A 13,654-nucleotide genomic window follows, 5' to 3' on the forward strand; every position below is an offset into this window, starting at 1 on the left:
TAATATATAGAGACTAATTAATGTAGTATGCTACATGAATAGAATTAAGGACAAAGGAAACATGATCATATCCATTGATACCAAAGTTATTTTATATTATTCACAGCCTTTCGTGATAAAAAAAAAATTCAACAAACTAAAAATGGAAGAGAGCCTACTCAATCTGATAAAGAGAATCTATGAAAAAAATAGATTGGTATCAGACTTACTGGACTTACTTACTGAAAGATGTGTTCCTCCTCCATAATCAGGAACAAGACAAGGACATTCACACTCATTTCTTCTATTCATCACCCTGTTAGGGATCTAGCAGGACAATTAGACAAGAAAATTAAATAAAAGTTATCCAAATTAAAAAGGTAAAAGAAAAACTATCTCTATATTTCCATATACAAGATCTTGTATGTGGAAAAGTCTAAGAAATTTATTAAAAATTAATTAAAACTAACAAAAGAGTTATTTTACAAGCTGAAAATTGTATTTCTATATATTTGCAAAGAATAAAAATTAAATTGAGAAAAATTCCATTTATAATAGCATCAAACAGAATAAAATTCTTAGAAACAAAATTAACAGGTGCAAAGCCTTATACTCTTCAGACTAGAAAATATTCTTGAAATAAAACAAAGAAGACTTTAATAAATGGAAAGACATCTCATGTTCATGGATCAAAAAATTTAATAATGTTAAGATGATAGTACCACCCTAATTGATCTACAGATTCAGTGCAATCCTTTATCAAAATTCCTGATGGCATTCCTGCAGAAATTGACAAACTGGTCTTAAAATCCATACAGAAATGCAAATTGGCGTGGGCAGCTGGGGGGCTCAGCAGTTTAGTGCCACCTTCAGCCCAGAGCATGATCCTGGGAACCCAGGGTCATGTTCTGAGTCGGGCTCCCTGCATGGAGCCTGCTTCTCCCTCTGCCTGTGTTTCTGCCTTTCTCTCTCTCTCTGTGTCTCTCATGAATAAATAAATAAAATCTTTTAAAAAAATGCAAATTGCCTTGATTGAAAACCAAACAATCTTGAAAAGGAAAACAAAGTTGGAGGACTCATGCTTTCCAGCTTAAATACTTATTATAAAGCTATACTATCAAGACAATGTGGTATAAGAGCAGACACATAGATCATTGGATAGAATTGAGAGTCTAGAAATATACCTTCACATTTACAGTCAGTTGATTTTGTTTCTTTCTTTTTTTTTAAGATTTACTTAGAGAGAAAGAGAGAGAGCAAGAACATGGGCTTTGAGGAAAGAGGGGCAGAGTGAGAGGGAAAGAGAGAAAATCTCAAAGTGACTCCTCGCTGAGCATGGAGACCGACACTGGGCTTGATCTCATGACTCTGAGATTACAACCTGAGCCAAAACCAAGAGTTGGATGATCAACTGACTGCACCACCCAGATGCCCTAGTCAATTGATTTTCAATAAAGGTGCCAAGACAATTCAAGAAGGAAAGCATAATTTTTCCAACAAATGGTACTAGTACTACTGGACATCCACATGCAAAAGAATGAAGTTGGATCACTACTGTACATCATATTCAATAATTAACTCAAAATGGATCATCCACTTAAATGTGAGAATAAAAACTACAAAATCCCTAGAAGAAAACAGGTATCATTTTTTTTTGATATCACACCCAAGCACAAGAAACCAAAACAAAAATATATACAAGTTTCCCTACTATCCAAAAGTCCAATTTGTGCTGCTTTTCTTTTACAAAAGACCCACGTTAGTATCTGCTTTTGCTAACAACAACAACAAAAAAAAAATCCAAAAAGGATTTTTGTTTTTACAAAATGGTGTTTACTTCTTTGTGTCATTTCAGCTTACAGAAGGTTTCAAAGGAGCACCTTACTTTCAGAGAGCAGGGGAAGCCTACATATTGGCTGTCATCAATATTAAAATATTTGCTCTTCAAAGGGACCATTGAAAAAGTGAAAAGACAACCCATAAATGGAAGAAAATATTTGCAGATCATATATCTGATAAAGAATTTGTTTGATTTCCTTTATGAGAAGTGTCTACAATGGGCAAATCCATAGAAACAAAAAGTAGATTAGCAGTTGCCTGGGGCTAGGGATGAGGGACTGGGGGAAAATACAGGCATTTACTAAAGGCTGTGGGGCTTTTTTCTGAGGCCATTAAATGTTCTAAAATTGAACACGTTGATGGTTGCTTAACTGTAAACATACCCAAAAAATGAATGGTACACTTCCAATGAATGAATTTTATTTTATGTAAACTATTTTTCAATAAAGCTACTTTAAAAATGATAGGGTTTTTTTCCTTTTTCACTGATTTTTGATGTGTACCATCCTCTAGAATAAAGTCATATTTAATGTAGCTATTGTCCTTTATCTAAAATATTTTAGCACATCGGAGTCACCAAAGAGATAGTAATTAGTATTCCAGAAGAAATGAAGATAGATTGCCCTCTTGGCCTTTAAAGTCGCCATTGCTACTGATGATAACTGTCAAATACCTTAAGTATGTTGTTTGGGAGCTGGACAATGGTTCAGTACAAATTGATGCTTAAATTCAAACTTTTAAAATCAGCTACTACTAATTATAATTTAGTAGCTCTGTGTGTGTGTGTGTGTGTGTGTGTGTGTGTAGTGCTCACTCTATGTCATATAGACACAGTTACACTTTCTACCTCTTTTTCCACATCCTAACCAACACTTGTTCTTTCTTGTCTTTTTGATAATAGCCATTTTAACACATGTGAGGTGAGATCTCATTGTGGTCTTGATTTGTGTCTCTCTTATGATTAATGATGCTGAGCAGTTTTCATGTACCTGTTGGCCATCTGTATGTCTTCTTTGGAAAACTGTCATTCAGACCTTCTGCCTGTTTTTTTTTTTTTTTTAAGATCTTATTTATTCATGAGAAACACATAGAGAGAGGCAGAGACATAGGCTGAGGGAGAAGCAGGCTCCCTACAGGGAGCCCAATGCAGGATTCGATCTAGGGACCCTGGGACCATGCCCCATGTTGAAGGCAGATGCTCAACTACTGAGCCACCCATGTGCCCCCTTCTGCCCATTTTTATTTTTATTTTGTTTTGTTTGCTATTGAGCTGTTTGAAATTCTTTATATATTTTGGATATTAATCCTTTATCGGATAAATGATTTCCAAATATTTTCTCCCATTCAGTAGGGATGACTTTTCATTTTGTGGATAGTTTCCTTTGCCATGCAGAAGCTTTTAAGTTTGATGTCATCCCACTTGTTTGCTAATGTTATATTAATTCACAAAATTCCCCCATTGCCTCTATGCAGTAGATGTAGATACTATTATTACTAACTTCCATCTTATAGATGAGAAAACTGAGTCAGAGAGCTTATATAATTTGCCCAAGATAAAGATCTAATAAGAAGTAGGGCACAGACTAAGTGTAGCCCTTGCAATTTTTAAAATATCAAGGCTAAGAAGTGAGTAGTTGGTGTGTTAAGGTGGTAGCCTTTAACAGAGTTGCTCAATCTAGAGATATAATAGTAATAATAATAATAATGATGATGATGATGATGATGATGATGTTTTGCTATTTCTCTTTTTGAAGTTGCCAGCCCTGCTCTTTCGCCATTCTTTCCAACATCTGAGGAATAATCTGTGAGAATAGGATCTCTCTTATTCCAAGCACTGAGCCCATTATTTTTTAATGCAATGTCTCTGATGACACTTGCTGCTCAGGGCCATGCTCCCTGGCTACAGGCCATAATGACAGTCACAGTCAGGTCCATGCTCACTGGGCCATTTCATGGGCAAGTCTTCACTCCACACTAGCTGAGTTGATTAGAGGATGGAACATTTCTGTGCCTATACATTCCAGCTAAAAAAGCAGCAAGAAGTTGTTGGGTTATTTTTTTACACATAAATAATTGCTTTTATTTTTCTTGCACTTACTCATTTTAACTGGGGAGCAGCTGACTTGCCCCACCATAGGTGCGTTGATATGTTAGCGACGATTTGGTTTAAATGCCTACACATAGAGACAAAACAGAACAGAGGATGCATGCCCACTACAGTGCTGTCCAGACCTTGTGTGGCCTGCAGTGTTGGGCATGGAAATGCTCTGGGAGAGGTGAATGATTTGTAGGGAAGAAAGCAGTGATGAGGAGCCGGTGTGTCTCACTAGCAAAACACGGAGACTCAGATTCCCACATGCATTACTCCTAGACTTGTTTTCATCCTACTACCCTTCTCAGAAAATGTTCATCAGAGCCCCAAAGTATATGTACACTGGCATATATATAATTATGTTATTTATTCAATAAAGTGGAGGGGGGTGGAGTACTTACAACATCTGAAAAGAAATCACATGTGAAAAGAAATGTTGCCTAACGAGAATCAAGCAATGGTCAGGCAAATGTATGTATCAAATGTTATACCAGTCATGAGCAATTTTTACATCTTCAGAAGCACCTTGATAATGTCCTCTAGATCCCAAAAATAATGTTGAGGTCACTTTTTTCCAGGATCAAATAGAAGATACTTGCCGAAAATGAGATCTAGCAGGAGTTTGGAAAAAAAAAAAACAAAAAAAAAAAAGTTATTCTTCTTTCTTAGATGCACAGATACAGTACAGAAAATAACATAAAATTATTTAACATGATTCAGGAGATAAGGATAAGCAGCAATTCTTTCTCCCACTCAATTTCCCCTCATCAGCTATTTCTGAGGGTGGAAGAGTGGAGAGAGAGAACTGTAAAAAACGTGATAGGAACTTGGCATTTTACACACTGTTGAGTTGGAAGTCATGAAAGTAAAGGTGGCAGAAGAGCCTCTGCACATTTCCGCATCACCCCGCTCTTTCGCACTAACGCACAGATAGTCTCCCCTCATTTACTCTCCATGGTAACACAGAAGCATCGTGAACACAGGTGGGAGATGAAGCCCTCGGACACTGGACAGTGAAAGGTGGGTGCTTGTAGCTACTGCTAACAGGCATCCATCACACAAGGCTGTCTGCGTTGGTGGCACCTCTGCTGGCTGCCATGGCAGCTCACAGTGTGGGACAATGAATCACAGTGGCTGGGTGCTGGAGCTGTGCCATCCCACCGCCTAGCGTAGAGGCTCGGCTCTGCCACTGATGAGCTGGCAGGTGTTTGCAGGTCACTAATGCTTTCTCAGCATCTTTACCTGTGCAGCTCTTCACACATTACAATCACTCAACATTACAAATCCCTCAAAATGTCAACCAACATTGAATTGTCCTTTTTGTCACACTTATCAATAATTGTACATCCTTAAGTAGTTTTGCTTTTAAATTCTTTTTTAAAAGATTTTATTTATTTATTCATGAGAAACACAGAGAGAGAGAGGCAGAGACACAGGCAGAGGGAGAAGCAGGCTCCATGCAGGGAGCCCGATGTGGGACTCCATTCCAGGACTCTGGGATCACAACCTGAATCAAAGGCAGACAGACACTCAGCTGCTGAGCCACTCAGGAATCCCCATTCTTGAGTAGTTTTAAAATACAAACCACAATCACCATTTTAAAAATATTACACAACCTACAAATTATACTGCCTACCTCGAGCACAGAATTTCTTTCTCAGTAATCGAGGACTTCGACAGCCTGTTTCCTACAGTGCCTACAACTCTGTCCCAGTGATATGTTAACACTTCCCTTGATGTGATAAGTAACAGATGTGAGCAATCTTTTAAAAATAATAGCATGGGAATTTGCAAAATTGTTCATCATATATGTGTAAGCTAGTATTTTTATTTTAAGAAAAAAAAATTTTCCTTTGTGGTGTCTAGGTCTGGGATCTCCAAGACCATCCCCAGTTTCAGTGATTTGCCAAAAGAACTCACATGACTCAGCATGTACCTGAACTCATAACTGAGATTTATTACAGTGAAGGAAACAAAGGACAATCAGCAAAGGGAGAGGATACACGGGGAAGAGGTCTGGTGGAAACCAGGCACAAAATTCCAAGGGTTCTCTCCCAGGGGAGTCACATGGGATGAGGTTAATTCCTCCAGCCATGAGTTATGACAAGCTGAGTACAGTGCCCTCTAGAGGGAAGCTACTTAGACACTCTTGACCAGAGGTTTTTTGGGGGGCAGGGCTTATGTAGGCACCCTCTACTATCTTGTACCAACATTGTAGTCTCCCAGAAAGAAGACAGTTGTTCAGCATGAACTACATTGTTTATACAAACAGCATAGGCATAGCGTGAACATAGGCACATCATCTAGGGAGAATTTTGTATCGATACCAGCCAAGGTCCCAAACTCCTGCCAGGTGTGAACTAGCAAGCAGGGCTTTCCAAGGAGGGTGGTCTCCAGCCTGCTGATAAGCCTCCCTGTATAATAACTGCTTCCAGACAGTTATTTAGCCCTTTTGCTATATTTATGTATTCTTTAAGATCTGTATATAGCTTTTCTAAACATACTGAATAAAATTGATAGTTGATATGATTTAAATATTAACTTACATTCTGATTTTAAAATAGCTTAGATTTAAAAACGGAGAAGATTAATTTAGGAAAATATACCCGAACAATTAGGAGAAAAAAAAATCTTATTTCTATTTAGACAGCAATTTAACTTTTTTGCCAGATTTTTCTTTCTCTGTCCCCAATTTAATGCACTATCATTCTCAATTTTAGTACTTAGAAACTATTTTTAAAAATTCTACCCAGTGGAAAAGTAAGTTTTATTTTAATCTCTACTTGGTGGGAAGTAGATCACCAAATATTTTATATCACGCTTGAGGGTTACTTACTATGCTCATAACTGACTTGATTATACTTTCATTCTAAATATGTTTTTTTCCTCTATTATTCATTTATTTTAAGGAATAATCCTCAAACTATAGTTAATAACACTGCATTATACATTTGAAAGTTGCTAGGAGAGTAGACCTTAAAAGAAGGAGGTGATTCTAGATTCCAAGAGAACTTTTTAAAAATTATTCAATGTAAATGAAAGCAGAAGACAAAAATGCCCTATGGCATTAGAACATTCATCACTTAAGATCCCATATCTTAATTTAAGGAAATACAGCTGCATTTTATTTGTTTGTTTATGATTATAATTATTATTATTTTAATTTGCATTTAGGTTAGTTTTAATAGTCATCAAGAGCAAACAGCTTAATAAAATAGTGAGGTAACTTATATGGTTAATATGTCACCCTACCAGGGCCCAGTATCTTTGTTTAAATTCATGGGGAGTCGGGGGAGTCAGCAGGCGTGAATACTACTCTCAGCTCCACCGCACGTTTGGCTGTGCCATGTGTTAGTGTATCTTAGTATCTATGTGGGTAGGATTCAGCCCCACGGAACTGAAGGATCCTACTAAAATCAAAGGAATTCATACTCTGAAAACTATGAAGGTCCGCGCGAGTGTATTATGTCTTATCACCTTTGTCTCAAAAGCCCTCACTTTTAGATCTCCTGTGATGGGACTCGCGCCGAGCTGTGCGCGCAGGCGGGGGCGCCCCGAGGGCCCCGGGAGGACCGTTCCCCGCCGCGGCCGCGCACCTCCTCCCCCTGCCCAGGCCGGGACGAGCCGTGGGACGACGACGCGGAGGATGAGGGCGCCCGGCGGCCCGTGGAAGGACGCGCGCGGACAGGCGGCCACGTGGGCAGGAGCTGATGCGCGTGGCCCAGGCCAGGGCCGCCGGCACCGAGGGTCCCTGCCCCTCCTGTGCGAGTCCGGCGAGGTCGGCGTCGCGTCTGCAGAGGAGCTCGTCCGCCCTCGGGGGTCTTAGAACGCCGGGGAAGATGCGGGACAAGGTGGATCAAGATTCGGAGACCGGCCAGAAGCACGTTAACAGCCTAAGAGCATGTTGGGGGGGTTCGTCGATTACTTCGAGTCCAAACCAGCAGAGACGCCCCCCGAACAGAAAGGCACCCTTGCCCCCCAGCCTAACAGCGGATTGAAAGGAGCGTAAGTACCAGTAAAGCACAGGAGGCGCCATCCAGGGCAGCCACCCAAACCTCGGGAAGCCGAAGGGCTCAGGCTCTTTCCCTGGAGGCGAGCACCGAGGCTTCCCCTAGGAACCCCCACCTTCGAGCCTGTCACCGGGAGATCCACAGGCATGTGGATGAGCTACCCGTGGGACCAGGCCGGCTGAAGCACAGAGCCCTGGGGATGCAGACGGAAACTGAGGAGCAAGATGACATTCTTGACCGCCTCACAACCAAAGTGGGCAAGTTAGATGTCAATATAAAAAGCACAGAAAGAAAAGTTAGGCGACTTTAAACACCGAGAAGGCTCTCCACCCCACTGTGATGAAACGAGCCAAAAGATCTCCTGTTGAACTTCCCAAAAAAATTTAATTTCTGTTGTTTTAGTGTGTAACGTAATATGTGTTTGCAAATGTTATAATTATAGAGCGAGTTGAGTCCAAAAAAAAAAACAAAAAACAAAAAACCTGGCCAAGGTGCAGCGCTGCGGGCGGTGTGCATGCTGAGCAACCCCACCGCCATCGCCCAGGCCTGGGCCCGCCTCGACCACAAGTTTGAGCTGATGTACGCCAAGCGCGCGTTTGTGCACTGGTACGTGGGCGAGGGCATGGGGGAAGGAGAGTTCTTGGAGGCCCGAGAGGACCTGGCTGCCCTGGAGAAGGATTATGAAGAAGTGGGAACAGAGTCCGCGGACGGCGAGGACGAGAGCCAGGAGTTCTAGGGCTCCCGGCGCCTGCCCGTCGGTCGGGCTCCCTGTTCAGTTTCCCTAAGCCCCACAAATACACTCAGTGTCTGGGTGAAAAAAAAAAAATGAATGTTGCAGCAGATACTTAATACAAGATTATTCATAGTACGTATGGACTAAAAATAAATATTTTAGAACGGGAAGAGGTGTTTTAGGTTTGTATTTGTGTGTCTTTATTATGTTGAAAAGCTGTCTTTCAAAACCTGATTTGAGAAATTCATATACAATTTCTTTGATGTCTGCTGCAAATTTAAAAACTGTTCCCAAGCCTACATGTTATTGTATTCAGCTTTCCTGGTAACTACTGCCCAATTACCTTTTCATAGAAATAAAATCTTGTTATGACAAAAAAAAAATTTGTGTGTGTGTGTGTGGACATTATCATACGGTAGCTTTATTAAATTCCTTTACCTTCTACAACGCGATTACAAAAAGGAATACTTCATTTAAGTGTAATACTGTCTTTATGGACGTACCGTGGTCGGAAAGTGGAGCTAAAGGTCACAAACGAATACACATAAGAACAGGGACAAAGGCGGGACGTCCCTGGAGCCTAGTCTAGCACAGCGAGCCCAGTGGGTAGGGGAAGGGAAGCAGGGATGAATAAAGACATATTTGGGGGGCGGGGGTGGTATTGTCAATGAGCTGGTTCTAGGAGCTTAAACCCAAGGGCCGGCTCAGGGGCCAGACACACAGGCGTACAGCTTTGGTACCACATCTCAAAGCTGCCCAAAGTCCTGGCCTTGTGTCACACACAGCAGTTGTCCCCAGTCAGCTTTGGTTTTGTTTTCTCTCCAATTTACATACACACACACACACACACACACGCACACGCAATCGAGGGTGTCTTCTTTGACCGTCCAAGCTCTTCTGTCTCAGGTACCTCCCTGCTGTCAAAATCAAAGCTCGCCAGACTCCATCAAGCCAAGAAACCCCTTCTTTCCTAGGAGAGAAGCCAGCACTTCACTTTCCTGAATGAACATGAGCACTCAGGGCTCACTCTGTCCAGCTGCGGTTTGGCTCCGACCCTGGCAGCTGAGCTGAGAACCGGACGAGAGGGGACAGGACACTGATTAGCTGGGGATCTGACTCCCTGTCTGTCACAAGGCACTTCTCAAGCCCATCCCCCCCGCCCCCCCCCCCTTTTTTTTCTTGTCCACCAAAGGAAGGAACTGGAAAGAAAACTCTGTTAAGATTCTGGGGACAGAACAGGCCATGAAGGAAACTGTGTGTGTCTGGTGAGCCTGATTTTTTTTTTCAATTGTATATCATCATTTAATTCTTAGAAAGTAGCGTGAACAGGAAAGTAGCACAAAAATATAGTGTTTGCCAAGGGAGTCTAGTGCCTGCCACTGAGAGGCTGAAGCCAAAAGAGGTTGTAAATTTGTAGAATGAGTATTCTTTAAAGGACAGAGAGAGTAGCCTGGGAGGCAGAGAACTGGGAGGGCCATTCATCCTAGGCCCCCAATTCAGGGCTCTTTAGAACGACTGGTGCCACAGCCCCAACACCAGCATGAGGGGTGAGGCAGTGAACTCCAGTGGCTTCAGCAAACAGCATCAGTCCAGGGACTGGGAGCTTGGGTTGGCCCATTCATACGTGAAGTTACCCCTGGACAGCACCCCAGGGTTCGTTCCTGCTTACCGTCCTGGACTGGAGTCCTGGTTTCTGCCAATATGCTGTACCTTCCCGCTGCCAACCCGATGTGGCTGGTGCCTTTGGGCCCCACTATATGACACTCTCTCCCAGGATCTGATCCAGTAGTTCAGCTACAAAAAACTCTCAGCCACATCCCCCTCCTCTGGTCGATGGGCTTCTCCCTTTCCTCCTGACAAATGTCTTCAGGGTGATTCATTTCCTCCTGTGACTGATGCTCTTCAGCTCCTCCAATTCCTTCTCCTAAAGGTCTCCTAAAGGTCACCAATTATACAGCTCTTGGGTCATTTCTATTCCAGGTTGTGTCAGCTATTTGCATGTGTTTAGAAAGCAGGAGTGGCTGCCTATAATTTTAAATCTGTAAAAAAAAATAATGTGGTGTATTTTTATCAATATAAATACCTTCAATGTGCCAAAGTCATGGTGGAAAGGTTGGCATACATTACGATGAAAAGGGTCTAATATGATCTTTACTTAAGAGACAGTACATTCATTTTCCCAATTCTTTTCATAGATTTCCCCATCTGGGCAGGATCTGGGAAGACTAAAGCCTCTTTAGTTCAGGCACTGCAAAGTTCTGACAGCAGTGAGTAGTGAGATGCAAAATGATAAGGAAAGACTGTTCGTATTTCCAAGACCTTCTAGACCTTCTTAGAATCAGAGTTTGGTGGCCACTGATCAACATACAATCCCACAAAGGCATTTTACTTAAGCTCTGAGTATATACCGCCCCTGCCCCCCATTTTGTGGTTCTTTTTTATTTTGTTTCCTATATGGTATAATTAGCCCCCTGAACCATATTATTTTGAAATAACATCATGGAGCCCATCTCCTGATAGTCAACATAAAACCTTTGAGCTTAAGGGATATCCAGAGCTTCCAACTACAACACAGTTTTGTTTTAAATATTTATTGAATGTATAAAGTATGCTACACAATGCAAGGATATGTATGCAGAGTCACTGCATAACTGTGACCTTTTTCACTTTACTAATTAATAAACTCCCTGTCTGGCACTCAAGTCAGCTACATCTCAGACTTAACTCTACTACAAAGTAAAAAATATTAGAGCAAAGTGTCCTCAGTAGTCAAAGTACAGAATGAGGATACTGAGATGCTTCATTCTGTTAAATTTTAAGATGCAGAACTTCATGTGTCAAAGTAAAATAACACTGCATCAGTATGTGTTATAGCTTTCACACGAGGCAAAGTCTACTATAATTCATATCCTTTTGGATTGAATGTAATGAGAAACTAGAAGGGTTCTAGTCCTGATCAGAGGCCATGCCAAAGCTGCTCAGCTACATTTTCGACTCCAGCTGCCCGACTGGGGAAGGGGAGACCATCTGACACACAAAGTTTTCATTTGTGGAGTAACAGATGGGAAACGATAGGAGAATGATGACAGGTGAGCAAGCCGGACAAGTCCTGTGTAAAGTTCCAATCACATGCACATTACACAGCCTGGCTTCTGAAGAGAGAATACCTCAAACATATGCTAATCTGTCAGATGCCACCCAGCATAGTCAACATGTTTACATGTCTTGGATGTCATCCAGTTCCCTGAACATGGCCAACCCCATTATATATGTGTTATATACATAGTTAACAAGCAAGCATGGATAGAGGACCCATATTTACTAAGTTAAGTTCAAGATATACAAGAAACATAGATAATGGTTCCTAACTTCATGGTGTTTGAAGTTATGGTATTGAGGGTGATTATATCTGGCCATTTTGGAATGGTGCAAATTTGTGTTAAATGTAAGTCTTTAGATGAAAGTTAGTGTATTAGGAGTTAAGACCAAGAGGAACTTGTTATGACATGGAGGAACTGGAAAGAATATGGAGTGCTGGGGAAAAAAGATAAGCTTTACTTTCAGAAAAAAGGTTGAGATCATATCCTTCCTCCACCTATTATAAGCCATGTGACATTAGTAAGTTTCCAGATCTTGTAAGTCTTAGTTTCAGTATCTGTCAAATAGTAATCACAATAACTATTCTGTGACATTTTAAATGAGAATAAGGAGGAGATGCACATAGAAAGTCTATTACCTACGAGTTTAAGTTCAAACATCTTCCATCACTTACCCATTGGCTTTGTTGGGATTTGTACACGTATATGTCTTCACTACTGTGTTGCTCTGGCTCTGTTCATACTGCAGTTTGGGTTCTCCTAGATGTAGACACTGACATGGACCTGGGGCATCAGTGGTTTTGTGGGGAGTGACACCTGTGGGAAGAAAAAGGAAGGAAGCAGGATTGGGCAAGGGGAGCATCAGACCCTGGCACAGATCTGCGCTCTGCTAGCACAGTGGATCTTCAAGCAAATTTTTCTATTGGAGAAATTGAGCAGAAATGGCGAGGACCTTGTCTCACTGCCTTGCCCAGCCATTGTATGTGGGAATTCCTGAGAATAACATGCCCACGGTTACCACTGTCTCTCTCAGGCCGAGGACTTCTCTGACAACATTTTGACCTCATTTGAAAGCTAATGCAGTCCCTGAAAGAGTTAATAGCTGGAGGCTGTCAGGTGCCCATACTGGTTGAAGCTGGGCAAAGAGTAGAAGTCCTGCCTCACACACCTCCACGTCTGCCCCAAGAATTGTAGACCTTGTAGAGTCTCCCAAACATACTGGAAAAGTATAGGACTTTCAAACTTTTGAAGTGTATGGCTTAATACTTAGGACCAAATTAGATGATGAAGAAAACTGGATTAATTCTCTAATCGTTAATTGTATATCACCCATAATTCTCTTGTTACTCTCCCCTGCTACAGATGTCAGTAGTTCTCAACAGTGGCTCCACATTACACTCACCTTGACATTTTTTGGAAAATACTGATACCTGGACCAGTTACATCAAGTATCTGCAAAAGAAGGCAAGATCCAGGCATTTGTAATATTTTATAGCCCCATAAGTGAGTCTACCATGTAGCCTGTTAGAAGGTCCATAATATCCACTTCTGATCTATTAGGAGCTACTTTTTAACATAGGAAAGGAAGAGCTTTTGGAGTAGAAGGAGGGCTTGTGGCCATGGCATCCTCCTCCTCCTCACCAGTTGGAGCTCAAGCAGTTAGAGCTCCCTGGGGTCCGGACACTGTGCTAAGCACTTTCCATGTAGTAGCTAACAAAGCTTAGGGAAGTTAATGGATAGTCATCAAATCTCCAGGCGTGTCTACATCTGACCATTACTGTCAGCATCTTTGATGATGTGGACTAGAACCAACAGCCCCTCATTGTTGGTCAAACAAACATCCTCTGTCACTTGTGTTAGATTCACCTAGAATTCTTTTTAATGACATTAGTCCCCAAGCCTC

General features: G+C 41.6%; 1 pseudogene; it reads left to right on the forward strand.

Annotated features, from left to right (window-relative positions):
- The window catches only part of LOC119867462, a 35,056-nt pseudogene extending 26,783 nt beyond the window's left edge, over positions 1 to 8,273 (forward strand).
- Positions 8,274 to 13,654: the final 5,381 nt, after the last annotated feature.

The sequence above is a fragment of the Canis lupus genome, chromosome 34 (genome assembly GCF_011100685.1).
Source record: "Canis lupus familiaris isolate Mischka breed German Shepherd chromosome 34, alternate assembly UU_Cfam_GSD_1.0, whole genome shotgun sequence".
In the NCBI taxonomy this organism is placed as follows: Eukaryota; Metazoa; Chordata; class Mammalia; order Carnivora; family Canidae; genus Canis; species Canis lupus.